Source organism: Eutrigla gurnardus (genome assembly GCF_963514095.1).
Source record: "Eutrigla gurnardus genome assembly, chromosome: 3".
Taxonomy (NCBI): Eukaryota; Metazoa; Chordata; class Actinopteri; order Perciformes; family Triglidae; genus Eutrigla; species Eutrigla gurnardus.
This window is the reverse complement of record NC_139917.1, coordinates 26,163,339-26,176,860: the sequence shown is the minus strand read 5'-3', so window position 1 is coordinate 26,176,860 and position 13,522 is coordinate 26,163,339.

Below are 13,522 nucleotides of genomic sequence, written 5' to 3'. Positions count from 1 at the left end.
TTAGATGTATTGTCTGAGCAGCCTGAGGAAGTCACTCGGCAGAAAGCAAATAGGAAACACTCTTCCCCCGGCGGAGGGAAATCCTGTACAGAATGACAAAGCAGAAAATCCCTCGTCGCTAAGAATCCCACTCTCTTAATTTAAAATAACAATCGGGTTGGTGATAAGGCTTAAGCCTCCTCTGACTGATTCTTCTAGTACCTTTGCTCAGCGACTAATAGAATGCAGTTTATGAGGGATTTGGGACATAATTCTCCTCAAGCATTTGTATGAAAATCACTTAGCAAAAACAATCCACTCTTAAGGAAACAATGCAAATGTGATCAGTTACAAAGCTGCTAAAATCACAAGCTTTATGAATATACTATTACATTTCATTTCTGGACTCATGCCCCCAGGAAGCCCCGGGGCACGGGTCTTCCTCTGGGACAGGAAGACCTGTTCTCTGATCGTGCTTTTTAACCTTTGATATGCCCTAAACTAAAGATATTTCAACTTAATCCTTGGCTCAGTGGGAGTGCGCCTGAAGTAAGCCCAGAGGCTTCCCTTTGACTCCAGTTGACTATTTTGACTTCAAGAGCACCTTTTATTCACTTGGAATTGACCTTCTCCACAACCGAGAGCAGTCGCAATTTTACATTCTCTTTGCTTCTCAAAGTAATTTCTGTCTGATCTAGTGAAGTTGAAAGAGAATTTAAAAAAAATAAAAAATACTCCAACGCCCTCTGGTGTTCACTGCTGAACACCCAACTGATTTTGCATTTGCTATGATATATAAACCCAGAATATATAGCAGAATATAAAATGATGGCTGTGTGAAAATTTGCAACTAAAAAGGTGAGGTGTCAAAGATGATTGTTCAGAGGAGCAAACCTCAGACAGTTTTAAGAAAGACTTGTGGGGAATCATGTAACAGTGAAGAGCTGATTTGGCTTCAGTATATTTTTATATGTTTATATATATATATATGAAGGCAATATAACTATATTATTGTCAGAAAGCAGCCATGCAACCCTGAGGTCACCCAGCCAGATACTCTCCACTCCTGGCTGCACCTTGAGATTCTGCCCGTGAAAATCACAAACAGAATTGGTGACAACGTTGCTCCCCATGGAGCCCAAAGGCAATGACACAGCTATTACTACAGTTACACAAGACTGGGTGGCTACATGTCAACGACCCAGGAATCACATATCGCAGTAGCACCCTGCATGAAACACCTTGTAGAATGTAGTAAAAAGTCCAGAATGCACATATAGACGGAGTATAGGTTGCTCCTCAGTCTGGGGTATGGCAACATCCTCCTTTGACTCAACACACCAAGTGTTGACGACCACACTACAGAGGTGATCTTTGCTATTTGATGTTCTGGTATTATGTGAGATTATGAAGATCCTTACTTTTTAACAACAGCAGAAGTCAGATAGAAGAAGTCCTGTATTACAACACCACATATGTTCAGATCCAGCCAAGTTTCTTAGTCAACTCGTCACCCAAAAGCACAACTATGGAGCGGTACTCTCCCAGCGTCACCTGCCTGGGCTTGGCTCTGTGAGGGGGGCCGGCATGCTTGTAGTCTGGCCCTCACCTGGAGACCACATCACCTTCAGAAACCATCACAGGAGTGGCTGCTGACAACACTGCTCCCAGGATCACAGGGCCATGGGAACCTCTTCACTATAACAAGGTGGTGATTCTCAGAGTGGTGCAGAGGAAATCCACAGGACAAAAGCCAATTAGCAGGATTGTAAAGTACCAGGATTTAGGCGATTCTGACTCCTGTGTTATGTGTATGTAGAAAGGAAATAAAAAATAACAAATCACCAAAGCACAAACTGCAATTAAAACAACGAAAACTCCCTTGAGTTTTGACGTAAAAGTCAGCAGTTTCCCACATGACTGAAGGTCCGGTTCTAACAGAATACATTTTTGTCTCATGTTTGTCATAATATTGAAGGTTTGGCTACTTTCCATAGATCCAACCAGCTTGAAATAGGACTATATTGTCTGATTTTCATGACTTTCAAACGAGTCACTGTAATCAAGTAAATCTCCACGACAGAAAATGACCAACCAGGCTACATTTTCTACTTTTATTCTTTACCAGGTAGTTTGCCCACAGCAACAAAAAGCACACAGCGAGGATTCATAAGCCTCGGTGTGATCAAAGACAAGTGTATTACAGGTGCCAGACAATGTGGGCCAGCCACAGTTAGAAACCTGATGAAATGAAAAATGAACCCAGCACTCCTTTCCAGACAAATTGAATTACAGCAGGTCACTTCAGGTTTTACACCGTTTGGCAGCGGTGACTCTGAGAGGCCAGGTTTCCCCACAATGACCCAGTTCTCTCACATTCTGTTAAAGGTAGAGTACCCGCTATGGCTGCCAGCTCAGCTAGCATGATGCTGCAAGTGAGCAGAGGCTGCATCACCCCGTCTTGCCAGTAGTATTTAGATATATAGTAACAGCATGGATCCCTCAGTCCATTTCCAATATACTGTGGCATCAGAGACGTGGATTATTTGACATGTTTTGGCTAAAACTGTTAATGTGGAGCTTACAGAAGAAATGGTTTCAGTCTCATTCTCCTCACTTTTGGTCATAATTGAAGTCTGTGAGTCTATTTTTTTAATAATTTTATAATAAACTGCATGGAGCTGAACTTTTACCAGGCTCATTTATTTATTTTTTGGAGTGACTGCAATTGTAGCAGATTATTATTGTGCATTTATATCTTTCAAATTGGAATTCTAAAAACCCAACCAATTAGTTTGGGGCAAAAAGTAATAAATGTGGTTGGCAACCTTAGATGAATGAAAAAATTATTATTATAACAGTACTTTTCAACACCACTTTGCATGTCTGACCACTAGATGGGGCTCTTACACCTACCGTTCCCTGCAGCTGCACTGCTCACTAGAAATTGGGTTATTTTGCATATTAAATATCTGTACCATTGGATTTCTTTTTTACATATACTTCAGGTAAAGAGGCTTCAGCTGACTTGTTAAAGGGATGCATCAGAATAATGCCCACCAAACCCCACACCACCTTATTAACCATCAGCATGGAGGGCATGATTCAGCGTCATACTTCCTCTACAGCGACCTCATAATAATATTAATGTGGGAGAGAGGCAACGGGAATAGAAATAAAAAAAGAACCGCAAAGGAGAAGAGGAAGGGATTCTGTTTTGAGGAATAAATTGGAGCGTATAGGAGGAAGAGGCTAGAGTGTGGGGAAATGATTCAGCGAGGTGAGGATGACGAGGTATTTCATGAAGAGATGAATTTTCAGACTCCAAAAGGAAAGTGGGGATGACTGGAGAGGAAAAGTAATCTCTCTACCGTCAGGGGAAAGTCCAGGATGCAGCACAGTCGAGTCGGCTTGCAGGGATGAGCAGACTGCAGGAAGAGGGAGCTGAATGTCTGGTAAAAAAAAAGAAGAAGAAGAAAACCAATTAAAGTAGATCGTTTCATTTAAGTCAGCGAGTTTGCAATAACTGTAAGACAACATCGAGGCATTTATTACATCTGTTTTCTGTCAAATCATCCACCTTCAAACCACCACCATGCTTGTATGCCAGTACAGCCTCTGGCCTCGACCTGACATGAAACACACCTCTCTCACTGAGAAGCTCTGACAGGAGAGAGACACACATCTCTGATCAATAACATCATCTCTGACTCCTGTCCAGAGGCCAAAAACAACCTCGAGACATTAATAGCACTGTTAATCTGTCAGAGCCGGTACCGGTAGAATACAGTCGGAGAGGTCATTGCATTGAAAAGCAAAAACTAATGGAGGCTGACACGTGTCAGAGCAAGGCATTGCTCGGGCCTGATCTCATCCAAGACGTCCTGTTCCTCCTCAGAGGAATCTCAGGCCCTGTGGCCTCGTCGCTGGGAGGAGCTGCATGTACCAACCCATCCCAAGGACTGCACATGCTGCCTTGCCAGAGAGCACTCACATTTCAGTGTCCATGATGCTAGAATGGTGAAAATACTTGATGCTAAATGCGTATATTTTTGTCTTTTAATGCAAAATGAAGGCTTTATTTGTATAGCACATTTCATATACAAGGCAGACTCAAAGTGCTTCACATCATAACATGTCATACAATAAATTGAAAAAATAGAATTTAAAGAAAATAAAGGCAAAATTAAAATGCATTACGGAAAGACAAGAAGAATAAAAAGATATTTGCAATAATAAAAAACAGTGCAGACGTTAAAAGATTTAGCAGAACGCTATGGTGAACATAAAGGTTTTCAGTCTAAAAAAGCAGACATAAGACACGTTGCTACTACTTTATAGTGAGGCAACCTTCATAATTTCCATCCAATGAGTACATATCCATTATAAGCTATTGATGAAAGAAAATTCTATGTTGCCAGGTTGTGAAAAAAAACCTACTGCTTAGACTAAATACACCCTTTAAGAACCCATCTGAAATATACATGGTTGTAAAGCTAAAAACAGGTGGTGTTTCCATGATGGTGATACGTTTCAGAAGATCAGACACAAACCTGCAATATGAATTTGTATTCTATGTTCAACAATCTGTGTGGAGAGCACTGCGTCTTTACATGGCGGTGGCTCAAGTCCCAACTGCGCCATTACCACCTTGTATGTAACGGCTACCCGATGTGAACTATGATGCACGGTTGCACCGGCATACAAACTGCCAGAGATGCGTCACGCATTAGCATTGTGAGCAGTTGGGCATTGACGGTTGTCTTTCACTGTGAATATCAACCACGGTGCTGGTGAATACGCTCATGTGATCTTGTCACAGACTCCTACAGACCGCCGTGATGTCAGAGCCGCTCTGCGAGTCCACGCTCCCACGAGAGTTGAGTGTACAGCTGTCGGATTGAAAGGCCCTCTAAACCTCGTGATGCAGTAGTGGATCGTCACGGCGATAATTCAAGAGGTGCAGTCACTGTGTGCTTTTGCATTGATGACACATTTTGCTCAAGGTCTTTAAAAGGAGGAGCTGACCTGCTAAAACGATCCTATCTCCATCATTTAACTGTTTTATTCTTTGGATTCATTAAAAAACTCTCTCATTCCAAAATAGGCAAAAAATTATATCACTACAAGGCTGTTGAATCGGTGATTGTATCCTATAGAGTTCTGTTTACAGCAACATTACAGACTTAAAATCTGATTTAGGGTCAGTTGAGGTGAGTCGTGGTGCAGGTTTTTGGAAATCCACACATTCTAAGTAGTTGTTAGCAGAATTAAGTGCGTACGAATGTATTTGTCAACAACTATAACTCCTCCTGTGTGCACCCATAGGTGGAGGCTGGTGTAGAATCAGATGCTGGCTAACACAGACACACAGTTGTAATAATGAACAATGAATACGTCTTCATAGGGTATTTAGAACCGTCGATGAATACTATGCATTACTTAATACTTTAAAATGTGCTAACACCGACGTACAACTACATTAATGGGTGTTATACAGATTATTTTTATTGTTTAAACAGTGTTTAGAAATAGTAATATACAGTATATTGCTATGAAATGAGCAGAACTAGCCCTGTAAAACAGTTACATGAAAAGATTTGAATCTTAATGCTGCCACATACAATTATGAGATGGATAAATTAGACCCACGTTACCTTCATAGAAGAGAATACATACTTAAATGTACACCAGATTGGAAAATTGTATGTATCAAGGCATCGCATAGACACAAAACACAAAATGTAACACATAACAGATGGTGAATGGCTAAAAAACACCTTCATGAAATAGTAATAATCCACAATAAACAAAGAACAGCACAAAAAAAGAAGTAAGTCAACCTTTTCTGACAGGTGTAGACTGCATATACCTCCAGCTACTCATCAATATTCATCAATGCTCAGCGAAGCCGCATTACAGTATTTGCAGGAAGTTTCTAAATATTGAGTGAGGCTTGTGTCTGCGAGGAATAACACGCGGGGAGACACGTACATACGTGATGGCCGTGGAGAGAAAGGTTGTGTCGACTGTGGGATGAGTGTTAAACCCCCACCAGCACCGCGGCGGCGGCGTTACAGCAGGCAGGAAGTAGAATCAATAGATGGCAGTGTTTCCCAGGTCTTGGTCCTCAACCCTGGAAGTACCCCTTCAAAATCCCTCTCTCTCTCTATATCCTTCCTCTCCTGGGAGCCTATAGTTGTTCCGTCTAGAACCCGCTTCACTAAAATGTTGAACAAACTCTTGGCCGAAGTACACCTGGAGCTACTGGGAGCAGAATCCTCCCGGGAATCAGACATGGCTGCTTATTGTATGGAAATATAGCTGAGGAGAGGAGAAGTGTTTGAGGCAGATGGTGGTGGTCACAATATAAGGCGTCAACGCAAGGTTAGATTGCAGATAGATATGCAGTAAATGTGTGAATCTTGCATTATGGGTATGAGAAAGATGTCGCAGTGAAGACAGGTTTCAGGTTTTATATATATATATATATATATATATATAGGTGTAGGAAATGCTGGGCTAGGTGTTTGTAATGCTGATGTAAACGAATCAAGCGCTCTTCAAGGATACGGCAGCAGCTAAGACATTTAGGGGTCCATTATTACTAGTTTCACATTGGAGGGCCCAGTAAGGTTGTTTTATTCTTATTTAATAAAGGAATTTTTACTCAGATGTTTTTCCAACTGCAAGACTACCAAGGACGTCCCTCCGATGTAAGCAGGACACTCATTGTTTTGTTTTTTTAGATGTAATAATAGAGAATGTGATGACAGTTGGGTTGTTGTCTGCTTCTATTGCTGGGCGGCTGTCAATCAACGCTGACCAAACAACACCTACACAGTCCCGAGGAAACCGATTAGCTCCATTTACGACCGTTTAACTCAAATAGATACATTTAAATGGATGTTTTGTCCAAAACTTTAACAAAGGATTGTTGAACATTTAGTGATGGGTACTCAAGGTCGCAGAGAAATACAGCTTTAACTACATTAAAGGCCTGCGTTTGCAAAATGTGGTGCAGATCCCTGACTATTCCTAAAGCACAGAGATGTGTTTACTAAATACATTATAGAATTCTCTATTTTGAATGTTACACGAGTACAGAGGGAGGGAAGCATATTACATGTTCCTGCCTAAATGACTGTTGCTTTGTTGTAAAGATGTCTGGTGTGAAGCTTACAGTAAGCAATAAGATTGATCGGGTGCTGTTTGATTAATTACAACATTGATCACGGAATGTGAACGTGTGGAGGGAGAGACTCAGTTAAGCCTGATTGATGAGTCAATGTGATACCAGGGAGAACCGCTTGAGCTTCATGATATTCTCTCTTAAACCTTGGAGCTCACCAGCTGCTTCGTTTTTTTTTTTACAGTGTGTGTGTGTGTGTGTGTGTGTGTGTGTGTGTGTGTGTGCGTGTGTGCGTTCGGCATCCTTTTGTTCTCCGCTGTTTTCTTGATATACAAGAATAACAGGGTTTCAAATAGCGTAGTGCCTGCTCGGTTCACATGGGGCTACCTTCTTCGCGGAAGTTACACCTGAAGCATGAGACAATCACAGCGGTTGCTAGGTAACGGGTCTCCTCATGGTCTCTGCTGTGAGCTTCCACAGAGCCAAACTGTGCCGGGTGAATCATTCCCTACACAACACAGAGTGGACCATATATAGTCATAAGGATGTATGATCTGTGGCTAATCTCTCCGCGATGAGCAGATATTGGCTCTTGTGTTTTATAAGGAGCGCTCTCCTCTGAGCGCTGAAATGAATGGTTTATTATGAGGGAGACAAGAGGGCTGAACGCCGCCCAAACGCCTCTTCGGCTCCACTCAATAGTGTCGTTTTCCTCTCCTCATCAATTCTGGCCATCTGTTGCTCATTTCATATCTGTCCATCTGAAGTTTGGCCCTGGAACCTTGTTGGAAGCTTCGGGTTAGTGTTGGAAATTTTACTTATCTATTGCGAATGCGGTTTGTCGTAAGCACAGAATGTTAACGCGATGCCATCGTTTTAGAGAGTAGCGACAGCGCTCAAATGGCACGAGCGTTGGTAACACTACAGTTTAAAGGGTCAGGGTCATTTTGGGTTTTATTCGCCCAGAAATGAAGAAACTGCCACCTGCTTTTGTGCTCACAGCATTTAAAAAAAAAAAAGAAAAAAAAGAAAGATGTGCAGCAAAGAATTCAGCAATTCTAGAAAAGTGTCACCATTGATAATCTTCCCAACGCACTGTGAACAGTTTTTCTTTGTCCACTGAAAATCGTTCACAGTGAGATCTGTGAACAATCTACTGTAACCATAACAATGATTCTGAAAAGCCATATTGCTGTTGGAGTTTTTTCGTTGCAGACTTCCGTGCCTCTGGGACGCCTCACTCTCGTTTTCTCGTGACTGTCTGAGCCTCATTCCAGACATTTTGGATCAGGATCTTCAGCCTCACCCTTTGCGTCGCTCTCACTTTGCATGGACGGCCCTTGAGTTTTGTTTCTTTTCGTGTAGTCCGTCTTCCTTCCAGGTCTTCGCGGTGGTGGAGAGAAGGTTATCTCCATTAAATCCATATTCTTCATTTACACGAGGAGTCTTTCCTGATCCCAATGGAGAGTCTACGGACAGAGGATGTCATCGTAGATTCTACCGTTGTTCTTTGGGCTGTAAATAAACTTGATTTCAGTAAATGAGGTAGTATTTACCCACGCCGTTCTAGGCTGTAACTGATTCTTCATGTACGGCAAAGCATTACTTGCCGGCTGCACAGTTTGGGTTTTAAATGAGGCACATAAGGTGAGTCTGGAGGACTCCGGCTGATTTATCTTGGACTGGGACACAGTTGTGGTGCTACAGTTTGGCACAGCTGCTCCCATAAAATGTTTTGATACCCCCAATAAGAGTTCAGTGTTTTACTGTGATTAAATCCCCCCAGGCCTGTTTGCAGTAAAAAAAAAAATAAAAAAAAATCTCTCTCTGTCTGTATCTGTGTCTTTCTCACTCTCTCCCTCTCTCTCCCTGACTGTCTCTCGCCCTCCCACACCATCGCTGCTTGCCACTCTGCCTCCGTAGTCATTCTCATTCTCTCCCACTCTCTACCTCTAGTGACCTACACACAGGGAAACATGGGTCACTGGGTTCGAGTCCATGTAGTCAGTGCAACAGTCTGGTTAAAACCCTCGTAACTGTCTTGAACTGAAAGTCACACCAAATAATTGCAAAGCGTTTTTTTCCTCTTCTTTTTATGTCAAATGGCATGTCTGTGTTATTGGATTTATTCAGTCAGGGAGCAGCGGCTCAGCCTTTCTGTGTTTTATTTGACCGTGACGAGGATATTTCCAAAAAAACTTGCGGTTTGATTGGTCCAAAATGTGCCATGTACATTCGAGCTCCTGACAAAAAGAAACATATTGATTTTCGGCGACCTTCCCACCAGTCCAGCATTTCAATTTTCAAGTTAGAGTATCTCCTGACCCCTCAGTCGGAAGCACACGCTCTTTGTTGTAGACCTCTGTGTTCCCGGCAGGAAGGAACTAGATGGTTTTGGTGACCATGTGACCTTCCCTTATACCATCCGGGCACATTTTGGCTGCTTAGGTGTAACTGTTTCTCTCATTTGTAAGGCACAATGTTGACTCTGAGTGTATTGACTAACGAGGAAGATTGCCCTCTTCTTTCTTGTCTAAAAGGGTTTTATTTCAAACAGTCTGTTCCTCTTCAGAAATCTGTGTCCCCCATTTTTTTACATCAATTTTCTAGTGGTTGGAACAGTGTGCAAATAGTTTAAGACTTACTTCAGATGTGACAATGCTTTCATCCCGTTCAACATCCCAGCCATTAGTTTGGTTCTTCGCGGCAACATCACTGTCACATTGTCACATTGTCACATTGTCAGATTGTCAGATTGTCAAAAAAGGAGCCCACACGTTTGACCTCTTTTCTCCCGGACTCCTATCATCTGAACTCATTTCCGCTCGCTCTCCGCACCGCCGTATGACTGGCTCCGTTTAGCGTACATTGTCCTTTGACGGTGACGGATTGTTAACCAAATGCCCTAATTGTTTAATTAGGTTGGGGCCAGGGAGCTGTGACAGCTGTGGCGTGATTCATGTGTGCTGCATTTTCAGCAGCAGTAATGAGTGGTTGGCAGTAGGGTGGGAGGGGGGGGTGCAAGGAGTGATGCGGCCTTTGGCAGGAGAGCTGGCATCTGTCACCCATGTCAGCATAATGGGAGTGAGAACGGCAGTCCAAAAGTGCTGCCAGGTAACCCGGAGCCTCCGTTTTCAGAGTCTGGGAGTTACAGTTCAAAACTGGATTCCTATTCCGGACTTTTGAGCCAATACTGTATCTGTAAAGTCAGAATCCATTCTGGCACCTTTTAATGCAATAACATGCTGTTCAGATGAAATTCAGAAGAAAGACTTCCACTTGTGTCTAACGATGAGGGAAGCAATAGTTAACACAAGAAGCTGGTTGAAAAATGACTCCATAAGGATTAGAAATCAAATGCATTTACTTGAAGAAAGATGGAAGAAATGGATTATATATATATATATATATATATATATATATATATATATATATATATATATATATATATATATAACATAAGTAAAGCTCTTATTTTTTATATTTTTTTCTGTTGTGGATGAACATGTGACATTGTGTTCTCCTGCAGCATGATTTGTTACCTTGGAAACTGTAATATACGATTTGCGACTTATTGTCATAGCTATAGTCTTATTTTTATGTGTATTTGTTGTCATTTTATGTTGTTCACTTTTTGTTTTTTGTTGGATATTGTGTTTGTTGAGTATATTGTGTATTTACTGTTAAAAAAAATGCTAATAAAAAACAAAAAGAAAACTACCCAAAGACTAGTGTAAACCATTCAGCATCTACTGTATCTGACTGAATGGACTACAAATACTGTACCTTTTGTTTTTTCTCGCAGCCATCTTGATTCTCGGCGAGCCAACAAAGTCACATGCGTCCCCAGAGCGCCGCGAGCAGACTGTGTGTAGCGATTGCGGAAGTAAATATTAATAGACGGGCGAGAGCGTTGGCTTGAATATTTCAAACCAGAGCGGCTGCACAGTTTGACTGAGTCCAAGCTTGTGTGCTGCGATCCATTAGCGCTGCGTTCTCCTCTAGAACCGTCCCGAGGGCAGAGAACAGTACCGCGTTGGCAATCTCCGCCGCAGTGTTTCCTCGCTGACAGCTGACTTTCCAAAGGGTCGTGTTACCGTGGGCAGAATTAAACCACATTTTGAAAGGCTCGGTATCAATAGTTCCTGTGTTATTCTCCGTCTGATGTTCACCTCCCCTCTCCGACTCTGTCGTAGGCAGGCAAACAGACACACATTGTGTTTAAGGAATGTCCACATGGGGATAGGTGGCTGTTAAACGAATGGAAACACTGGGGCTTGAGTTCTCCGGGAAAGAAAAGTTGGCTTCCAGATCAGAGTCACTATAGTTTTGGGAAGTGGAAGGTTTCGATGGCCGATGTCTTGTTATCTAATGAAGTCAGCATTAGCTGGTGGAGTAGCACAAGTAGTTTTGCCTAATTTAACAGGATGCGTAGGAGACCTTACTTCAGTACGGCCAATCAAATCTCGCGTGGAGCAGTAATGTCGGCATCCTGTCATTAGCGGAGCAGACGGTCACACTGAGCCAGACAGCAGCCTGATACACAAGTCTTCACCGTCTCCTCACAAATGTCTTCCACTTGTTTATTCTCTTTGTTCACTGACTTGTCTGCCAGTTGATTTTCTCATAATTTATACGTCTCACTTGATTTATTATCCCAGTAAACATAGTCAACATGAGTTTATGGTCTCAACTGTTGATTTCAAAGTCTTCTTCAATACAGCATGATGTTCATTTAGCTGTACACCACAGCGTTGCTACCGTCGCTATCAATGCAATTAGCTTAAAGGCGGGTCCACACCGGACCGAAAATCGGCGTCTTTGAGAGAGTCGGCGTCCGTGACATGAGTCTCCTTGGTGTGGTCGCTCGAATCGGCCCACGTCGGCGTTCATTTCAGCCGATTCAAATGTGTAATCCGCCATTCGAGTCGGCCATATTAAGTAGCCCGACTTCATTTACCGACGCGAGTCGGGCAGTCGGTGAGGTGTGGACCCGCCTTAACACTTAGCTGTAAAGTTTAACTGGAATTATGGGAGAAAACTTTGTTTAATATTCAAGCAACGTGTTAAATACATTTGAATGCAGTTTGAATGATATTGTTTGTTTTGTAATTTTGTGTCAAATTCCAACCCTATTGAAGTCGGAGTTCTTCAAAGTTGTTTTCTTGCTGTCTGCTGTCAGCATTGTTTGAGAGATGCAAAGCAAATTGAGTTAGGGTTTTTTATTGGGAGTTGTGTTGTGAATAAAGATTTACGTCTGACAGACTTATGGTCAGGTTTGTAACAGTGCTGCCAGAGTTTTATGGCTCTTACTTTGGAGAGTAAGGGAACGATTCTAACATCTCGCTCGGAGCATTTACACCACGGATTAATTTAAAGCAACCTCGCAAAGCCAGCCTACAACTCATCACAAAAGCTGAGCTCAAAAGATTTAGGTTTTTGCCTCAGTGACTAGATTTGTAGAGCCACCTTAAACTAAATGTTTGTCCCATTTATCAACGTTTGCATGATAGATAGCCATCGATACTTCACTGTCACACAGCTGTATGGACGGCAGGATGAATGTAGCTCGGTAGTTTAACCCTAATCTGAATAAATGCGTTAGATATCTATTTGGTTTTTACATGGAATGTATTAAGTAGTTGTTGCCTCAGACAAAAAAAAGTAGAGGCAAATGCAGACCACCTAGATATTGGACTACTTGAATTTTAATGTTAAAGTACTCACTCTTCCATAAAGTTGGGAGACTTGATTAATGGTCAAAAATGATGTAATATAGGTCATGCTCCAAAAACGCTGGATCCCACACCTCCTGTAATGTCATTAGACCTAATACTCCTGTCTGTTACCTCCAGTGACATCACCGAGGTGACCGGGGTTAGGACTCACCACAACTTTGAAAGTGACTTTTGTACTTCAGGATTTTGTTACCTGAAAGTTTGCTCGATTAGACAGAGGGAGGGAGGGAGGGAGGGAGGGAGAGGAACACAAAGGTCTCTGGCCCTGAAATCAAAGTGTGGACGTTGCAATTATGGAATGCGTGAATGCACTCGGCCATTAGGACACCCCTGTAAATTGACTTGACATTACATTACATTCATTTGGTAGATTGCGGCAAAGCAACTTAGCTCGAGCGCATTCAAACCACGTAAAGGGCCAAGAGCTATCATACAAACGTGAGAATGACTTTTACACTAATAACCGAACGCATGATAGAAGTGCTTTATTGCAGTTGTGAATATTGATGTGAACTTTACAAACTGCACACAAACAGAACTTCCACTGCCGCTACGTTGGGATGTGTTGTCGTGCAGCACGGAGGTGACAGATTGAGTCAACGCTGAGCTGTGGATTGATTGTATAGTCAGAGTGCTGTATGATTTATAGGGCCAGCTGCATATTACCACTGTA